General features: G+C 41.0%; 1 protein-coding gene and 1 long non-coding RNA gene across 2 annotated transcripts in view; both read right to left on the bottom strand.

Annotated features, from left to right (window-relative positions):
* The window catches only part of LOC110491485 (uncharacterized), a 446,987-nt gene that overhangs the window by 292,345 nt on the left and 133,583 nt on the right, over positions 1 to 21,059 (bottom strand). The window lies entirely within an intron of this gene.
* Positions 3,366 to 16,433, bottom strand: LOC149985420 (uncharacterized). Its single transcript, XR_016484756.1, has 2 exons — positions 16,034 to 16,433; positions 3,366 to 15,808 (listed from the first exon to the last, which is right to left on the bottom strand). It is a non-coding gene; the product is annotated as an uncharacterized LOC149985420 (long non-coding RNA).

Below are 21,059 nucleotides of genomic sequence, written 5' to 3' on the forward strand. Positions count from 1 at the left end.
GAACAATGCCAACTACACAACCCAGCCATGGAATTACAAAAATATGACTACACCAAACATAAAAACACTAAATGCTAAGAGTGAAACGATCAAGGTAAAACATTTCTGGGGTTTTGGATTATGCAAAGTTTAGTGATATGAAATAATTCCGAACACCCCCTCCCATCCGTCCAACTTTGCTCCAAGACACTACACTGGTGTGTCTGAGTGTTTATTAGAGGGAATGGAGGGGCTCATCTATTTAGAGTCTGCCATAGTGGTGGGAGGCTACTGAAAGTTTACTATAGCCCAACCTGCCTCGTGCCATCAACCCCTGGGCCCCTATCTACAAAGCATCTCTGAAAAGATCCTAGGAATCCTGTTAAAACCTTAAGACAAAAAAATAACTCCCAGCACAGAGTAGGTTTTAGGGTGATGTTAGGACACTGCTCAGACAAACTCTGAGCCAGGAGTAAAAATCAACTCATAAAAGTTTCTCAGCTGGTAATCACAACAGTTTGAGGTACCGCAAACGAAAGATGGTGATAACATTGTTGTCAATTATGGGGAATAACCAATCGCGTTGAGGCATCTCCAGCTGCTTCAGACAACTATGGTGAATGTGACTGTACATAAACTGTTGCAATGGTAAAAAGTGATGTAATTTTTGCCTGACATTTTCTTAAGAAATTCTGATCTTTTGAATAATGTGATAGGCATACCGGTAATGCACTGAATAGTACAGTACAATGGTTGTTAAAAGCGATTTTTTAAATAATATTACTGTTATACACTTGTCTTCACTTCTGTTCAACAACTCTAAATAGCTTTTGACACAGAAGGCATGAAGTTACTTGCCAATAACGTTTCATTAGACGTTTGAAATGTAATTAATCACTGAACACATAGGCCCTTGATGCTGTCCATTGCCCAGCGTATAGGCATGCCAAATTTTGGCAGATTTTTTAACAACGTGATGTTGCGCTCCAAAAGGATTAACATGATGTAGGTTACTGAAATAATCTACATCTACAGTGTTTTATTAGGGCCCCCAAAAGGCCGGCTCTGACTGCATGTGTGGGTATGGATGTGGGTATGCAGACCCATCAGGAGTTCAGATTTATTGTGGCCCCCACCCCCATCAAATTTGCCAATCACTGATCTTGATTATTTATGTGTTGATCATATAGAAATATTTAAATATTATTTTAAGTCTAGAACAATTGCCTGTCTATGGCACAGGAACCACCGACAGGCTGCCCTTTTCTATTATGAAGACACCTGCTGGTAACTTAGGACAGCTTATGGAGGTCTCCTTACTATCTATCGCCTAGGTAGAACTCTTTTGACTAAAGAGGCTTCATGCATAGGGCTGTTACGGTGACTATATTACTGCCACAGCGGCAGTCACGAATCAGGACCGCAGTCAAATTCCAAATGTGCTACCCTGTTGAGCTGTTGTTGGAGCAGCTTGACCGTATGGTACATAAGAAGAGCCCATCAAGCCAATCCAACTTGTGGGAGGTGCTTCAGGAAGCATGGGGTGAAATCTCTTCAGATTACCTCAACAAATTGACAACTAGAATGCCAAAGGTCTGCAAAGCTGTAATTGCCGAAAATGCAGGATTCTTTGACGTAAGCAAAGTTTGAAGGACAATTATTATTTCAATTATAAATCATTATTTATAACCTTGTGATCTCAAACTTTTGAAAGGTAGTGTATAGGAGGCCCTGTTTCAAAATATCACTTTCTTAACCGCTCACTCCCTCAGAAATCGTTTATAGAAAATTACCCTTTCTATTTTATTCAGCTGTTCAATTGTATTCTAATATAAATAACTAGTGTAGCCCACAGCCATATGGCATAGATAGCTGCTCTATAGACGACTCAGAATATATTATTCTGCTATTCTGTGGATCCAAAATTGTTTCTTTAGACTTGCCTAAAATAAATATATTGATTTATTGCGATGGCGTAGGCTATATTAAATGGATTTATTAGACTTTTAAAATGTAGATGTTCCAAAAAGGTCAGCTTCAGTGGCTTGTAGGCTATGTGTGGAAGCCAGGAGATGCTAACATGTTCATTAAAGGTCAATTACCGTGAGACCGGCAGTTATTTGCATGACAGTTACTGGCTGACAAAATGTCATGACCATCACAGCTCAATTCATGCTTTTATTTTTACCCATAAGAATAGGAGTAAAATGTCTCCATTCTCAGCACATACGACCAATATTCTACTCTGAGACGCTTTGTGGACACGGGCCCTGTTCTCTGGCATGACCTCCTCTTCTCCTTCAGCCAACACCATCACTTCCAGTTATCGGACAAGGGGTAATTATTTATCAGAGGAAACTGACAGCCTGGAATCTATAGAGCAGCTGATGATTTTGAACGTGACGCTATGAGCCGCTGACAAATTTGTTATGGAGGAAAGACTAAATAGAATTTAGCAAAAGAGAGAGAGACATGGCATCCTGCACAGTAAGACCCAATATGTGAGGTATACTTTTGGATAGCACCCCGTTTGTGCAGATCTTTTAATTAAACATGCGTATGACGGATATTCTCATCTGTAGTGAAGCTTAAAACCTTGAGTCTTTAAAGTTGTTTCTTGTGCTAAATGAATTTACTGCAAATGGTGATGTTATGAAAAGTAGTCCATCATTGGAATTAAATAACCTAATGGATGGTGTAGGAATAGCTGTAAAGCTGAGCACATGAGAAAGTAGAGACAAAAGTTGAAAGTCCTTAATATGTTCTGCATTTACAGTTTACTTTTGCATTTGTTTTAATGGAAATAGTTTGCCAGCTATTCATCATAATAGGCACGCTATTTATTGGGCCAAAACATGCTACAACAAAAAGTTATAGAATAATAGAGGATGGTAGAGATGTTTGGTGAACAGAAATGTAAAAATTAAAATATCAACCTTAACATTTTTTTTTTTGCATACATATTAATTTTTTGTTGAAGTTGGTGGGCTGCTCCTCCTGGCACAGTGGAGATGAGATTTTCAAGATGAGAGGCAGAGAGAGAAAGAGTGAAAAGACAACCCCCACCGGTCAATTAAATACTAACCACTGGGGGAAAAGGTTGAGTCAGAATTATCAGAGTTCCACTCTGCAATAATATCCAACTATGGTAATATCTATACAATGGCTGAATCACTTCACACCAATTCCTTTCCAACTATGGAATATAATGGATTGATCATAATGTAAAAAAAAGAAGAAAAAGAAGAATTGGAGAAGGTAATTCATTTCAATGATAATACATTATTTGCCTAGTCAGCAGCCCGCTATACGCACATATTTTGTAAAATGTTTGGACAGTTGCAATTGGTCCACGTAAAAAATGTCTGAAGGAGGTAGTGTTTCCATTTTCTTTTTTTCCTGGTGTGGCTATCAGACATGAGCCACAAGCATTTACTTATATTATATGTGACCGAACTGCTAAATACATCCTGTAAAACTACTCCATACACAATTGATGGACAGGGGCATTGTTCAAAAATAATTTCCAGCTCAGAGCAGGTGCCCAATGTTGTTCACAGATCATTTGTAATATCTTGGAGATACACTGAACAAAAATATATACGCAACATGTAAAGTGTTGGTCCCATGTTTCATGAGCTGAAATAAAGATCCCAGAAACTTTCCATATGCACAAAAAGCTTATTTCTCTCAAAATGTTTTAAACAAATTTGTTTACATCCCTGTTTGTGAGCATTTATCCTTTGCCAAGATAATCCATCGACCTGACAGGTATGGCATATCAAGAAGCTGATGAAACAGCATGATCATTACACAGGTGCATCTTGTGATGGCCGCTGTAACAGACTTCAGTGGGCAAATGCTCAACTTCGAAGGCCACTGTCACGCTGGAGAAGTGTGCTCTTCACGGATGAATCCCAGTTTCAAATGTACCAGGCAGATGGCAGACTGCATGTATGGCATCGTGTTGGCGAGCGGTTTGCTGATGTCAACATAGTGAACAGAGTGCCCCATGGTGGTGGTGGGGTTATGGTATGGGCAGGCATAAGCTACGGACAACAAACATAATTGCATTTTATCGATGTCAATTTGAATGCACAGAGAGACTGTGATGAGATCCTGAGGCTCATTGTCGCACCATTCATCTGCCGCCATAACCTCATGCTTCAGCATGACAATGCACGGCCCCATGTCACTAGGATCTGTACACAATTACTGGATGATGAAACATTTCCCAGTTCGTCCATGGCCTGCATACTCAGACATGTCACCCATTGAGCATGTGTGGGATGTTCTGGATCAACGTATATACGTGCTCCAGTTTCTTCCAAGAACTTCGCACAGCCATTTAAGGAGTGGAACAACATTCCACAAATCGACAGCCTGATCAACTCTATGTGAAGGAGATGTGTCGCACTGCATGAGGCAAATGGTGGTCACCCCAGACACTGAATGGTTTTCTGATCCACACCCCTACCCCTCTTTAAGGTATCTGGGACGAACACCATAAATATTCACTTAACTTTGATGATCTTCATCAGAAGGCACTCCCATGAATCCCAGTTCGACAATAAATTACTGGTTTGTTCCATAAAGTTCCATCATTTATGTCCAAATAGCCACTTGTTGTTAGCGTGTTCAGCCCAGTAATCCATCTTCATGAGGCGCGAGCATTTCATCCAGACAAAAACTCAAAAAGATCCGTTACAGTCCTTTACAAACATGTCAAACGATGTATGGAATCAATCGTTAGGATGTTTTTAACATTAAACATCAATAATGTTCCAACCAGAGAATTCCTTTGTCTTCAGAAAGGCACTGGAACGAGAGGTAACTCTTTTGGGAGCGAGCGTCATGAGACCAGGGCACTATGCCAGACCACTGACTAAAACAGGTCTCATGCGCCCCTCCTTTAGTAGAATAGTAGAATCCTCATTGAACTTTAAAAAGACGGTTGACATCTAGTGGAAGCGCTAGGAAGTGCAATCTCATCCATATCTCAATGTGTACTCGGCAGGCAAAGCTTTGAAAAACTACAAACCTCAGATGTCCCACTTCCTGGTTGGATTTTTCTCAGGTTTTCGCCTGCCATATGAGTTCTGTTATACTCACAGCCATCATTCAAACAGTTTTAAAAACTTCAGTGCTTTCTATCCAATACTAATAATAATATGCATATATTAGCATCTGGGACAGAGTAGGAGGCAGTTCACTCTGGGAAAGCTATTCATCCAAAAGTGAAAATGCTGCCCCCCCATCTCAAAAAGTTTTTAACAGCTTGATTTCAGCTGCAGCTATATTGTCCTCAATGGCACACCCATTTTAACGTCAGAAGCCTCAAGAAGTTTTGACTTTATTTACAGTACAGCTTCAATGCAATATATTATCTAGACTCAATCTATTTGACCTCTACAAACAAATGTTTTTCTATTTTTGCTGAGAAATGTCATCTCGGAGCAAGATGACATGCCGTTACAAATCAATTAGGAACACTGGCTGGCAAAATAAAAGCCTTGGAGTGAACCTCTTAGCCGCTAGTTGTTCTAAGTCAGTCACTCAGCACAGCAGTCAAAAAGCGTTGAGTACACACACGCTCCAGTATCTCATCCAAACGCTAGGTCTGAAGGGAGAGGGACAGACATCAAACACATGAAGCACCAGGGCCTGGGTTCTCTCAACTCTCAACAAAATATATTAATACACATTTCTATAGAAACGATAGGAATAATTGTTTGCACAGAAGAGATTTTTTGTGTATAATCAAACTTACTTTAAGTAGGGCAGCCATTTTTTTATCTTTATTTAACTAGTTAGGAACAAATTCTTATTTTCAATGATGGCCTAGGAAAAGTGGGTTAACTGCCTGTTCAGGGGCAGAACGACAGATTTGTACCTTGTCAGCTCGGGGATTTGAACTTGCAACCTTTCGGTTACTAGTCCAACGCTCTAACCACTAGGCTACCCTGCCACCCCAAATGACAGACTACAAAGGAGAAACAAGTGACAACAGTCTACCCAGTCACAATGAGACCTGTACTTTACTGGTGCAAAGAGGTCACAGGTCACGATCAACCAAAGCCAAACAAAACAGATGATACATTAGACCCTACATGGGGTTCAATACAGTTGATAACCATATGGATTAGCATGTAGGCATGCATTACTGTGAGGAGTTAGGATTTGTGACAATATAATGGCAGGATTCCTCAACAGGACCAGAGTGTGATGTAATAAAGAGAACATTATGTGATGCATACTTTGTCTGCTCTCCCCTTTTATAAAGCAACAACTCTAAACCAGGGCTGTTCAATGCCGGTCCTGGTTTTTGTTTCTACCTGGTAGTTAATTGCACTCACCTGGTATCCCAGGTCTGAATTAGTCCCTTATTAGGAGAGGAGGAAAACCAGAAGTGTTTTGTCACTCCAGGACCGACATTGAACAGCCCTGCTCCAAACTAAATTACCACTAAACTTTTGACCCTTCAAAAAACATCCCCAAACTAATCGTGCAAAACTTGAGGATTCCAGTGTGTTGGACAAGGACAACAACGTTGACATCCCCTTTGGTCATGTCATGCCCTTGAAATGACTGCACTCAACTCAGCAGTAAAGCCCCGCCAGGCTTTCCTCCCCCAACCAGCACTATCTAATATGCCAGCTGAGGAGCCCCAGGGGAGTTGGGCCTCCAGGGGCCACAGAGGTTGAGGAGTCCAAGCGGAGTGACATTGAGCTCACGTGGTCCGTCACGTCATGGACCTTCAGCCCGCCACACCTACAGCTCCCTTGTTTGATTGGCTTGTCACACGTCAGCTCATCCAATCCCATCCCCTAGGAGCTCGCCAGCATGACAGATCCAAGGGCTTGTGGTGTTTGTTTGCCTCCGTTCTCATTTGACACGGGGTGATTACTTTAAACAAATCCTGCCAGTGCAAAGTCAATGACAAAGAGCATGCAGTACCAACGCACTTTGGTATGTGGCATTGAAGTGTTGCTTTCCACTGGCTTACCCCTAAAAACACATGTTAGAATTGTGTTGTTCAAAAAGTTACATGTTCAGTGTGTAACCATGACTGGCAGAATTGTTCGGAGGAAATTAAGCAATGGCAGGAGCATCAATGACTGATATGGGGGTGTATTGATGTTGAATCCAGTTATTCATCTTTGGATAATCTCCCTTGTCATTTCTCATTCTGACTATGCTCCTCTTTGCGCAACAAACACAGCTAAACCCTCCAAACACAGCTAAACACTTAACCTGTCAGGACGGAATTGATTTTGTTCTTCAGTTGAATGGAATAAAAAAGGAAGATATGTAGGCTAATGCTACAACCTCATGGCAGGTTCCCTTCTGGTAATATGGTATTATTATTATTATTATTATTATTATTATAATATACTGAACAACAAATATAAACGCAACATGTAAAGTACTGGTCCCAGGTTTTATGAGCCGAAATAAAAAGATCCCAGAAATGTTCTATATACACAAAAAGCTTCTCAAATGTTGTGAATACATTTGTTTACATCCCTGTTAGTGAGCATTTTATCCTTTGCCAAGATAGACCTGACAGGTGTGGCATATCAAAAAGCTGATTAAACAGCATTATTGTTACACAGGTGCACCTTGTGCTGGGGACAATAAAAGGCCAGTCTAAAATGTGCAGTTTCGTCACGTCTCAAGTTGAGGGAGTGTGTAATTGGCATGCTGACTGCAGGAATGTTCAACAGAGCTGTTGCCAAAAGAATTGAATACATTTCTCTACCATAAGCCCCCAATGATGTTTTAGAGAATTTGGCAGTACGCCCAACCGGCCTCACAACCGCAGACCACATGTAACCACACCAGGCCAGGACCTCCACATCCAGCTTCTTCACCTGCCGGATCGTCTGAGCCCAGCCACCCGGACAGCTGATGAAGTTGAGGAGCATTTGTCTGTAATAAAGCCCTTTTGTGGGTGGGCCTATGCCTTCCCAGGCCCATACATGGCTGCACCCCTGCCCAATCATGTGAAATCCACTCAGGCCCCCCTCCCAGCATTGGTTAACATCTCTATACATTTTGCCATGTATAATGTTTATTCATGTGATATGAGTGACCCAAACAATAAAACAAAATATATGGGCGAAAAAAAAATATTAAAAAAATGTTGTTAGCTGACATAGGCTAGTTGATCTGGACATTTCTGAAAAGTTCTGAATACCTCTCGAAGGTTTGTATTGACTGACATGACAAGAGCGAAACTGATGATGCACTATCCAATTTAGAAATTGCACCTTGTGCATTTTACCCCCCACCCACCTCACAGTTTGGGAAACACTGGTGTAGATGCTGTGATGTGGACCTACCTGTATAGCCAGCATTATGAGTGGCCTACCACAAGTCTGAAATTGTGTATATGTACATCAAGAGACTGAACTAAATGCCATAGTCAAAACAATATTTCAACCACCATTCATCATTTATTTTCTCTAGTCTCACAGGGGAGGGCCACAACAGGAGCCACACCACCCACAGATGATCAAGATCACTCACCCCACTGACTGGGTATTGATCCGAGAACACTCACCCCACTGACTGGGTATTGATCCGAAAACTACTCCTCTCAATCAATTCAAAGTGGCCTGAATACTCACCAGGAGAAACAGCTGCTCTACTTTGCATAACCACATGGACTGATTATTTGAATTCCAATATCAGGTGGGAGGGATAGACTGAGCCAGGGTCACCTTCGATTACACTCCAAAGTAGATTGTACTGTACCTACGGATTCCATTTGGAGACTCCATGCCTCGTTTCATATTTTAAATATGATCATTGTCTGTTCAATGGTTTCAACAGGGGCCTGAGAAGATACTTGACATAAATGAGAAAAAAATATATAAATATTTGAGGCCCAAATACAAGATCAAGCTTTGTTTTAAATGATTAGACAAAACCATCCATGTGAAAGTGCAACAGTAATTATCTTTAACTAATACCATAGGAAAGAGTGATTTACAGTTGGCAAAGCTTCTGCATGTCAAAAACTGCAGATCTTGTTTTGTGTATTTTCATGCAATTAGACAGAAATCTGTTTTCCTATTCTGGGACTTGAGCCACAAAACATTAAGGCTTGTTAGAATGTATAATGAGTAACAAATAAAATTAAGACCCAAAGTCTCCTTTCATTAATATTAATGTGTTTTTCGAACATTGCACTTGTGGACTAACACACCTTTGCGTCAATATTCTGACTGGTTGATATTTCTGCATGCAAATTACCTGAAAACTGGGCTACCTCCTCCCACAGTTCCAGTAAACACAAATGTCAACAATGCTTAGGCTAATTTAGGAAATAAAATTACATTACAAGATAGTAATACTATGCTTTGAGGCAACAGCCTAATATTATTAATTGAATGGAAACAATGTATTAAAGACATAAAATGCAACATGCAACAATTTCAATATTTTCTGAGTTACAGTTCATAGAAGGAAATCAGTCAATGTAATACATTTATTAGGCCCTAATCTAATCTATGGATTACACATGACTGGGAAGGGACGCAGCCAGGCCCCCCTCCTCAGACAATCCCGCAGGTGAAGAAACCGGATGTGAAGGTCCTGGGCTGGTGTGGTTACATGTGGTCTGCGGTTGTAAGGCCGGTTAGACATACTGCCAAATTTTCTAAAAATACTTTGGAGGTGGCTTAAATTATCATTACATTCTCTGGCAACAGCTCTGTTGGACATTCCTGCAGTCTGCATGCCAATTGCACGCTCCCTCAAAACTTGAAACATCTGTAGCATTGTGTTGTGTGACAAAAATGCACATTTTAGAGTGACCTTTTATTGTACCCAGCACAAGGTGCACCTGTGTAAAAAATAATAAAGAACAAATATTTTTTTTAAAGAAGAAAAAAAAGAGAATGGTTCACTAACAGGGATGTAAACAAATTTGTGCACAAGATTTGAGAGAAATAAGCTTTCTGTGCATATGGAAAATTACTGGGATCTTTTATTTCAGCTCATGAAACATGGGCCCAACACCTTACATTTTGGTGTTTATATTTTTGTTCAGTATAATTCAGGATTTTAATTAACATTGCACTGGTATAAAATATGTCCTCGTGAAGAACCTAATAAAAAAAGACATTGGTAGGCCCGTAGGTATCGTTTCAGAACACAGATGTATCAGGAAGCTAGAGCACATGCCAGAACTCTGTTCCATTAGATGTCTATCAATGAGAATGTTGTGAATAATAAAACGACAGTTGGAAGACAACATAGATATGCATTTGTAAGCTCAAAATCACTGTAAAATTCAGATTGTAGTGTCCTCTTCCAAATAGAAACAACAGCTTGAGGCATGGAAAGACTTTCATTCATTTAATTCTCGTTGGAAGGGAATGTCCCATTAAGCAAGTCAAAAATCTTTGCTCTACATACGACAGACAAGTCCAAATTTCATAAGAGGCAGTTCACACCAAATTCCCTTAAGATAGGAGAAAGCTCACCTTGACAGTCTGATCCAAGGATGCAGTAGCTACTCGAGATTGGGGTCCCATCAGGCCACAGTGGATGTCAGTGATGGGGAGAGAGTGACGGCACAGGACATGGCGAGGCTCGGGGGTGAGTGTGGTCATGTATTTACATATGCATAAAAAATGCTGGGATTTCACACTAACCTCTAAAATTCCATTACAATAATTTGAATCTTTCTACCTCACATGTAAAAGTAAACCAAAAACGTATTTCCTTCGTACTTGCTAAGGTTTGACCATTAAAAAACTAGAATATCACTATTATTTTAGCAATAATTAGAAATAAAATATATTATTTTCCTGTAATCTTATAGTCAGAGCATTTGGGCCAAAAATGCAATTACAGCTTCCTGAGCACATAGAGCTCTGAGCTTCACTGGTTCTGGCTCAGTAGAGACAACATCTTGCCAGAGCAGGACAGGAGAAAAGGAGAGTGAGGCATATAGGTGGATGAGCAGAGACAGAGGGAAAGATATGGGGATAGAAAGCCTGTTGATTAAATGAGCAGGACCCAGGCCTCATTCTGTCAGCTCAGCAGCGAGAGGCACTCCCTGGCAGGATCTCAGGGACAACCTGTCTGCATCAACATCTGTGACAAACATCACCCGTAACAGGAACACACCGCAGCATGGGCTTCTGCTCTGGCGTGTGCTCATAAAAAGGGAGGAGAAAAGGAGAAGCCTGGGGCTCTCTGAGGAAAAATCAAACCCCTAACAGACTTCCAGGTGCAATACTCCCTTCTGGAGCCAATTTCGGCTCAAAGTTGCTCAGGGTGTATTGCAGAGATATTACTGTGGACACGTCCGATCATTACGTCCCACTGAGAAGGGGTCGATGCAAACCACTTAATGTCGGTGCGTGGGCCGGACCGAGGCATTTCTTCACAGGTGAAAGATGCATTTCCCGATGCAGCCCGGTGGCCATTTAAAATTCCTCTCAGACCCGTAGCACTCCCTCTTTATGCTACATTGAGTTTCACATTGCCCCTTCAAAAAGGTCAGAGAAAGTAGCAAACACTGGACTTCAAACTTTAATTGGGAATTAAAGTCAAGACAAAGAGAGTGGATGTATTTGTGATACGGGAAAGATACGGGGGTAGGAAGCCTGAGTGTACAAAACATTGCACCCCCTTTCGTCCGTACGTCAGGGTATGGACTACAAGGTGTCGAAAGCGTTCCACAGGGATGCTGGCCCATGATGACTCCAATGTCTCCCACATTTGTGTCAAGTTGGCTGGATGTTCTTTGGGTGGTGGACCATTGTGACTGGAACGAAAGGCAAAAATCGCTGAAGTTGGAGACTTTTATCTCCCTCACCAACTTCAAACATCTGCTATCTGAGCAGCTAACCGATCGCTGCAGCTGGACATAGTCTATCGGTAAATAGCCCACCCATTTTTACCTACCTCATCCCCATACTGTTTTTATTTATTTACTTTTCTGCTCTTTTGCACACCAATATCTCTACCTGTACATGACCATCTGATCATTTATCACTCCAGTGTTAATCTGCAAAATTGTAATTATTCGCCTACCTCCTCATGCCTTTTGCACACAATGTATATAAGCTCTCCTTTTTTTCTACTGTGTTATTGACTTGTTAATTGTTTACTCCATGTGTAACTCTGTGTTGTCTGTTCACACTGCTATGCTTTATCTTGGCCAGGTCGCAGTTGTAAATGAGAACTTGTTCTCAACTAGCCTACCTGGTTAAATAAAGGTGAAATAAAAAAATACAAATAAAAATTTCACCTGGTCAGTCTATACCATGGAAAGAACAAGTGTTGATAATGTTTTCTACACTCAGTGTATAACTATGTATGTTGTATTGGATAGGTGCAGTGCAATGTGTTGTTTTACAGGGTCAGCCATAGTAGTACAGCACCCCAGGAGCAAACTAGGGTTAAGTATCTTCGACAGATTATCTCACCGTGTTGTCTTGGGTACTCGAACCAGCGACCTTTCAGTTACTGGCGCTCTAACGCTCTAACCGCTAGGCTACCTGCCACCTTATACAGCGGGCTCCAAAATTACTGGCGCCCTTGACTGGCAATGCACAAACAATACTTTTAAAAAATGTGAGAAATACTGTACTTTATTAATGTTTCAATGGAACCAACCAAAATCATCCAGTTATTTAATACAAAATACATTTGAACCAAAATAAAGGTTTCATAATTATTGGCACACCTCATTTAGTACTTAGTATAACCACCTCTGGCAAGGACAACAGCATGGAGTCTTTTCCTGTAATGTCTAACAAGGTTAAGGAACACATTTGAAAGGATTTTGGACCATTCCTCTATGCAGATCCTTTCAAAATCCTTCACATTCTTGGGTTTGCACCTATCAACTGCCCTCTTCCACTCAGCCCACAGGTTTTCCATTGGATTTTTGTCTGGAGACAGATGGCCATGGATTTTGATGTCACAGAACCATTACTGTGTGGATCTTAAGGTATGTTTCGGGTCATTGTCTTGGAAAGTCCTACGGCCAAGTCCCAGTCTTCTGGCAAAGGCAACCAGATTGTCAGCCAAAATTGCCTGATACTTGGTGGAATTCATTATGCCATCAATCTTAACCAGTGCCCCTGGACCTCTGGAATTAAAACAGCCCCAGAACATCACCGAAGCACCTCCATATTTCACTGTGGGTATGAGGTGCCTCTCCTTGTATGCATCTCTGTTTCGACGCCAAACATGCCGATGCTGTATCTGACCAAAACATTAAATTTGGGTCTCATCTGACCAGAGCACCTTCTTCCGGTCATAATTTAAATTACATTTGGCAAACTCCAAGCGCTTGCGTCTGTCTTGGGGTCAGAAAGGGCTTTCTTCTGGCAACCCTTCCAAAGAGCCTGTGGTTCTGGAGGTGACATCTGATGGTGCTTTTTGAAACCTGGTGACCGCAAGACACCACCAAGGCCTGCAATACTTTCACAGTGATTCTTGGGGACTTTGTTGCTTCTCTCACCATCCTCCTCCCTATCCTGGGGGGCAAAAATGCATTTGCGTCCTCTACCTGTAAGGTTTACAACTGTTCCATATCTTTTGAAATTTGTAATAATTGCCTTGACAGTGCTCAGTGGTATATTCAATCATTTGTGGATCTTCTTGTAGCCATTACCAGATTTATAAAGGTCTACGACCATCCGTCTCTTTTGAACTGCCAGTTCTTTTGTTTTCTTCATGGTGTTGGATGACAGCAGGATATTGCATGTGTGTTACCTCATTTTTATACCCTAGTGAAACAGGAAGTGATGTAATGGCTCAACATAGTTCCTTAAGACTTAGATACACTTAAATAAGTGGAATTTAATTTGTGGTTTCTTTTGGTAGATGTTATTTACAATAATCTTTAAGGGTGCCATTAATTGTGAAACCTTGATTTGGAGGACATTGATTTTTAATTAAATCAATAAATTATTTTGGTTGGTTTCATTGAAACATTAATAAAGTACAGTATTTCTCACATGTTGGTATTTTGAGTTTCTCTCTATAATTATATTGTTTTATTTGTTTAAGCATTGTTTGTGCATTGCCAGTAAGGGGTGGCAGTAATTTTGGAGCCCACTGTATATAGTCGTAGCTTCAGTCATGTCAATAAGATCCTCCTCTCCACCCTCTCAGGGCTGGGCATATCAGGCTCGCCACACTCCTGGATTAGATCCTACCTGGCAGACCACTCCTACCAGGTGACGTAGAGATGATCTGTGTCTGCACTAGGGCTGTTGCGGTGACTGTATTACCGCCACACCGGCGGTCACGAGTCATGAAGGCAGTCAAATTCCACTTTAGTAGACTAATTCCGTTTAGTCACACTAATTAGGCTTCTCTACGCTCAGATGCTGCTGGTCATTAGTAGTCTACCAAACTTGCTAACTGCCTGGTACTCAGCCCTCTATTGTCCCTCTAACATCAATGCAAATGTATTTGAAAATCTAATCAAACACTTAATGGAGAGCCCATGAGCTCATGTTGCGCAACATTTCTATAGGCTATGCAACTGCTGGAAAAAACAGAGTGATGGCCTCTATTAAAAAGAGGAGGATCCCATCAGCTTTCTATAGGTTAGGCCTACTATATTTATTTCTCAACGTTCCTAATAATTTAGCACATTGCTTCTCTTTAGAACAGGAGTATAGCCTACCTGGCTGGCATGAAAATTAATCACAGGAAAAGGGTCCTCCATTCGGTATTTAAGTGCATAGATGACATGTATTTTTTCCCCTGCCCCTGTTACGATACAGGTGCATGAAAATGGTCCTGTCTAAATCAAAAACAAATTTCACATATATTATGTAGTAAACCATACAGGTCAAAAGTTTTAGAACACCTACTCAAATGGGGGGGTGATGAAATTGTCAGGGAGTTGGGATGGCGGAATTGCATGGCTGAAAGGCTGTGGAGGAAGAATAAAAGATGGTCTACCTTCAAAGTGCCATTGAATTGGAGCGATGATGCATTATTCATCTCCGGGCAGTATTATGTACTTTCCAGCTTTTCCCCCATGTATTATTACTCAAGCACTGTCCTTTATGAGATGTGGACCGTGTTTGTCTCATCGCAGGACATCAGACAAATGAGGGCTACAAACTTGTTTAACATTCAGCTCAATTTCACACCTGAAAATATTGCTGTCAGTTTCTCCTCTGCCTTTAGCAAAGCGCACTCCTTTGTCAACAAAAGACCAGTGCCTTGGTGCACTTAAAGATATTTCAAAGCATAAGATATCCGAAAATAAATATTTTTCCTAAGAATAAGATAATTTTGCCTGACTGACGCAGATGAAGCTCTGACAAAAAAAAAACCCAGGTGGCCAGATGAAATCTCTGACCACCTGGATACAGAAGATGACATTGTGTTTGTGAGATAACATTGGTATTGCCGAGAATTTGACAAGCATTTTCCATTTTAAAGTATGGTGGTGTAAGCCTCTGCTTTGAGGGTGAAATGGTTGCTACAAAGATAGTGCGTTGTAGGCAGGAGGCAGGAGGACCTGTCAAGAACTTTGATACATCAAAAGCTAAATTGGAGTTGAGAGATGTCTCGCTCTCCCCCTGATGTTGACTGCTGATAAAGGCATAGGGAAGTTCCATTTCAAACTGTATACTGGGCCATACGGTTGACACCATTTCTTTAGTAGATTTTGACTTCCTTGCTGCCTCCCTTCAGGATATTGAGCATCTGTTGCTGAATCTTATCCTCATTTCATCATCTAAGTCAAGGCCTGGCAGACATGGAGCATGTAGCATAAAGCCTGGCTGATGGTAGTGCCGTGACAGGTTCATTGACAACATAACATGCTCTACAAGAAAAAGAGAATAATTCATTATTTTGGAAAGTAGCCAGTCATATACATTCATAGTCAATCCAAAGCCTCAACATATCATTTTCACTGGCAGGTAGAAGGACTGAGGAAGACTGACTATCAACAGTCAAAATCAATTCCATTTCAATTAGCTAACCTCATTTCTGAGGCAAATGAGAAAATATGAGAACAGGTTTACATTTGTTAAACTATCTTGCTTACCACAATCTGTAAATTTCCATTCCCCTTCAGTGCTGACAACCACTAGCAATGGAAGTCTCACATTGCCACCTATTGGAGAAGAGTTTCTTCACTGTTATTCAGCCCAGAGGAAATCGAATCACAATGATGAGTCACTGAGTAGGCAAAACGGACTGATCAACAAATCATAATGAGTTGTAATCAATTGAAAGAGGCCGACCATCAGTCATATTTCTTGCACAATTCAACTGACATCCAATCTGTTCAATTTGTTATCAGAATAGTTAAGAAGCCTTGTATTGCTCCGATGATGACAATCCACTCAACAAAAATCTGACTCAGAGAGGAGTAGATGTCAGTGTTTCATAGCTCTACATGTCTTCTTGATTAAACACTCAAACTCAGTAAACCAGTTCATTACTCTCCCTGCCAATGATCAAAGTAGTAATCACATTTTTCCCTGAGATTAACAGATCTGAAACGCCTTAGAAATATTCAGATCCTAAGGGCTTGTGATCAAAATCACAATTGGGTTTCGGTCCCCTTTTTGAAAAGGTTTCAGAGAATGCAGTGGAACCCATTTCTCGATTTCTCAAGTTGACAAGCACAAAATTGGATAATGTCACAGCGGATAACATGGCACAAAATGCATCAGTCTAACAGAGTCACTGTTACAAGCCCAGTCTAACCAAACGTCACCTGTCACTTCAAAGCCAGGTGCGTCCAACCATGAGTCAGTGTAATGTAGTAATGTAATTACTACATTGAGAGAACAATTCCATTTGCCCACAGTAACTTGATGACAGGTGTTAAAGACACTAATTCTGGCAGAGGTTTGAAAGTATTTCTGGCAGCTGATTTTAAACCTTCCTGCAAAAGTCTCTCCCCTAGTACAAGAAAACTCAAATAATCCTGATGAAGTCTAAATGAAACTTAAAGTAACATATTTGCATTAACATCTAACTGAAATTATGATAACTAAGGACAATATTATGTAGCACTTTAGTTGAACTTTCCATCTTAAGGCCTACATAAACTAGCTAGTTTGCATTAATTAGGGGACCTAAATGGCTTGTCAACTCAGTTATCATAAGCTGACATCAGCTGCCATGACATCTGTTATGTAGATCCTATCACCACAGGTTCAAGTACAATGTTAGCAAATACTCTGTGTTACAGTGAGCAGAATCCAGTGTAAAAGCTGTTTGTATGACCATATATTTCACTGACTAAAGGAGTATAGCCTTAAAGTCATGCTGTTACAATAGAATCTTTGAAAAGAAGAGAATCCCCACTTTCACTTAGAAAAAAAGAAAAAGGTACTTAGCTAAACATAACTTGTGTTTGTTTATCGATGCGTAAAACAGAGATGGCGAGGAAATCAAACAGAAAATTAAGTATTTACACAGTCATTAAATATGTGAATAAAATTACATTTCATGAGAGTAGTAATCTCACGTCTCATCATTAAAAACACACAAAAATAGGCCATAATGAGGGCATAAACAGCCGCTTGGAACTGGTGAGGCAAAGATGGCCTGATTGCCGATATGCTGCCTAACAGCATCAACAGCAGCTACTAAAAGGCAATTCCACGATAACAGAATGATGCAGAGACTGATTTTTCACTTTAAAATGTATGCCAAACAAAAACCAATGATTAAAATGTATGTCAAACTGTGCAAAGTCTCTGCATCTTTCAGTTACTGTGGAACTGTACCTTCCTGACAACTCAAGTCAGGACCATTCATTCTATCCTCAAAGTAGTACTGAGGCATTTAGAAGAAGATTATGCATTAGGGATGTAACATTTACCGATACAGTCATATTTGAAACATTTGATGGTATCATCTGTGGGACACCAAACTGATCCAAATGTAGCATGCGTCGGTCAGAAATTAGATTCAAATGTTACGAATCACTGGCTCACTAAAATGTTTTGCTCAAATGACTTTCTACATTCTAAAGATACCGCATCTTTTGAGATCACTGCGTCCTCTACTTCAGTGTCGAACTAAGCATGTAATTGTGTTGACAGTCATTGATCAACAAAATGTGCATGTCGAACAACCCCAGTCAATATCAGTAGCCTAGTCAAACTGCGAGCACTGCACAGACCAACAAGGTAGGCCTATTCCTGATCTGCGCATCACCGTCAACAAGGTAGGCCTATTCCTGATCTGCGCATCACCGTCAACAAGGTAGGCCTATTCCTGATCTGCGCATCACCTTCAACAAGGTAGGCCTATTCCTGATCTGCGCATCACCTTCAACAAGGTAGGCCTATTCCTGATCTGCGCACCACCGTCAACAAGGTAGGCCTATTCCTGATCTGCGCATCACTGTCAACAAGGTAGGCCTATTCCTGATCTGCGCATCACCGTCGACAAGGTAGGCCTATTCCTGATCTGCGCATCACCGTCAACAAGGTAGGCCTATTCCTGATCTGCGCATCACCGTCAACAAGGTAGGCCTATTCCTGATCTGCGCATCACCGTCAACAAGGTAGGCCTATTCCTGATCTGCGCATCACCTTCAACAAGGTAGGCCTATTCCTGATCTGCGCATCACCTTCAACAAGGTAGGCCTATTCCTGATCTGCGCATCACCTTCAACAAGGTAGGCCTATTCCTGATCTGCGCATCACCTTCAACAAGGTAGGCCTATTCCTGATCTGCGCATCACCGTCAACAAGGTAGGCCTATTCCTGATCTGCGCATCACCTTCAACAAGGTAGGCCTATTCCTGATCTGCGCATCACCGTCAACAAGGTAGGACTATTCCTGATCTGCGCATCACCGTCAACAAGGTAGGCCTATTCCTGATCTGCGCATCACCATCAACAAGGTAGGCCTATTCCTGATCTGCGCATCACCTTCAACAAGGTAGGCCTATTCCTGATCTGCGTATCACCGTCAACAAGGTAGGCCTATTCCTGATCTGCGTATCACCGTCAACAAGGTAGGCCTATTCCTGATCTGCGCATCACCGTCAACAAGGTAGGCCTATTCCTGATCTGCGCATCACCTTCAACAAGGTAGGCCTATTCCTGATCTGCACATCACCGTCAACAAGGTAGGCCTATTCCTGATCTGCGCATCACCGTCGACAAGGTAGGCCTATTCCTGATCTGCGCATCACCGTCGACATTCTAATATTTGTAAAATGGCTTGTGGAATATTAGTTGAGTGACAACAAATATAATTTGCTAGATATATATTTTTTTATCAAATGCGCTGTTGAAAAGGGTGTTTAAAAAGAATAAAAGTAGCCTAAACTACAGCAGGAGACAACTCTAATCCAGGGTGGGAAATTGACTTGGCTGGTGGATGCCCAATATTTACCAGCCAAAAGAACACAGAACATGAGACAAACAGACAGTAGTGGATACCAGAGTGGGTTCTAGAGCTGTTCCAGCGGTCTCCATCTTTCTCTCCATTGTTTGAACCAAATATAAATCCTATGCTGTACCCCACCCTGCTTTCACCACTGTAGCATTGGAATTATCTCCTACATAGCTGACGCACAGAAATATATATCATTCTTTAACTGTGGGCATTGGATTGGGGTGGGGGTGGGGCGGGGAACTGTTCCCAAATGCTCTGTGTGACCACCCGCAAAAAGTGGCTGGTAGGAATAGACATTCTAAGAAAAAATACATTCTACCAGCCAATGCAGATCAGGGCTTACGTTAGAAAATGCAGATCAGGGCTTACATTAGACTTTATTTTGATTGTTCGGGTTTCACCATCAGCAATAGTTTTAGTAGTTTTGCTTGAAACAATCAGTATACAGTGCATTCAGAAAGTATTCAGACCCCTTGACTTTTTCTACATTGTTACATTACAGGCTTATTCTAAAATGGATAAAATTAATAATTTTCCTCATCAATCTACACACAATAACATTCCAGATTAAAAGTGTGTTCGGGGGGGGGGGACAAAAAAAAGCTAACTGACAGTGGGGTGGTAGTTTCCCTTATGGCTCAGTTCAGGTGCCTACATACACCATAGACATATACATAGTTTACACACACACACACACACAAGTCCGCCCCGACAGATCCACCTCAGAGGCCCAGATCATGAGTTCCATCAGCAGAAGATTTGAATTTAGAATTGAATGTGTAAATGCATCGAATCGTATTGCATCGAACCAAAACGCACTGATTCCTTTCTCTAAATAAACCAAATCAGTGACAAATGAAAATTCTCTTAACTTTTAAACTGCAATTTTATCATTTAAACATCTATTTTCTTTATCATAAAATGAAGTGAATTCACAATTCAGATGTGGTTCTCTGTATGACCGCTGGGGGGCAATGCAGTTCAATCTACTGCAGCCCATCACAAGTTATCACAGCCACAAAGTCAAAGCCCTCCTATTTCTATAACTTCTCTTTTTAAAATGTAATTTTAAACCTAACCTTATGCTTAATTCTAACCTTAAATTAATTATATTTCTTTACATACATTTTTACGATATAGCTAATTTTGACTTTGTGGCTGTAGTAATTAGTGGAAACCCTACCTGACGGCAGCACACCTTACTGCTGTCCCCCACCCACTCAGTAACAATAGTATTAATGACGTTTTAGGTTCTGGGTTGTGTGCCTCTCTTCCAGGTTGTCAATACATACTTCATGTCCCACTTCTCATCAATGCGATGGCTAGTTGCAATGATGTATGACAATATGTTAACTCCACGAATGGTGTTTGAGAGCTCACACTGTGTACATGCAGAGCAATCGTCGCACAAGTTGAAGTCGTAAGTTTAAATACATTTGTTTTAATGACTCAAACCTAAGTGTTTCAACCACTAGACAAATGTCTTGTTAACAAACTATAGTTTTGGCAAGTCGGTTAGGACATCTACTTTGTGTATGACAAAAGTAATTTTTCCAACAATTGTTTACAGACAAGAACTCAGAAAAAAATTGTAGACCTCCACAAGTCTACAAACGCCTGAAGGTACCACGTTCATCTGTACAAATAATAGTACGCAAGTATAAAACACCATGGGACCATGGAGCCGTCATACCGCTCAG

Source organism: Oncorhynchus mykiss, chromosome 1 (assembly GCF_057628025.1).
Source record: "Oncorhynchus mykiss isolate SJ-2025 chromosome 1, ASM5762802v1, whole genome shotgun sequence".
Taxonomy (NCBI): domain Eukaryota; kingdom Metazoa; phylum Chordata; class Actinopteri; order Salmoniformes; family Salmonidae; genus Oncorhynchus; species Oncorhynchus mykiss.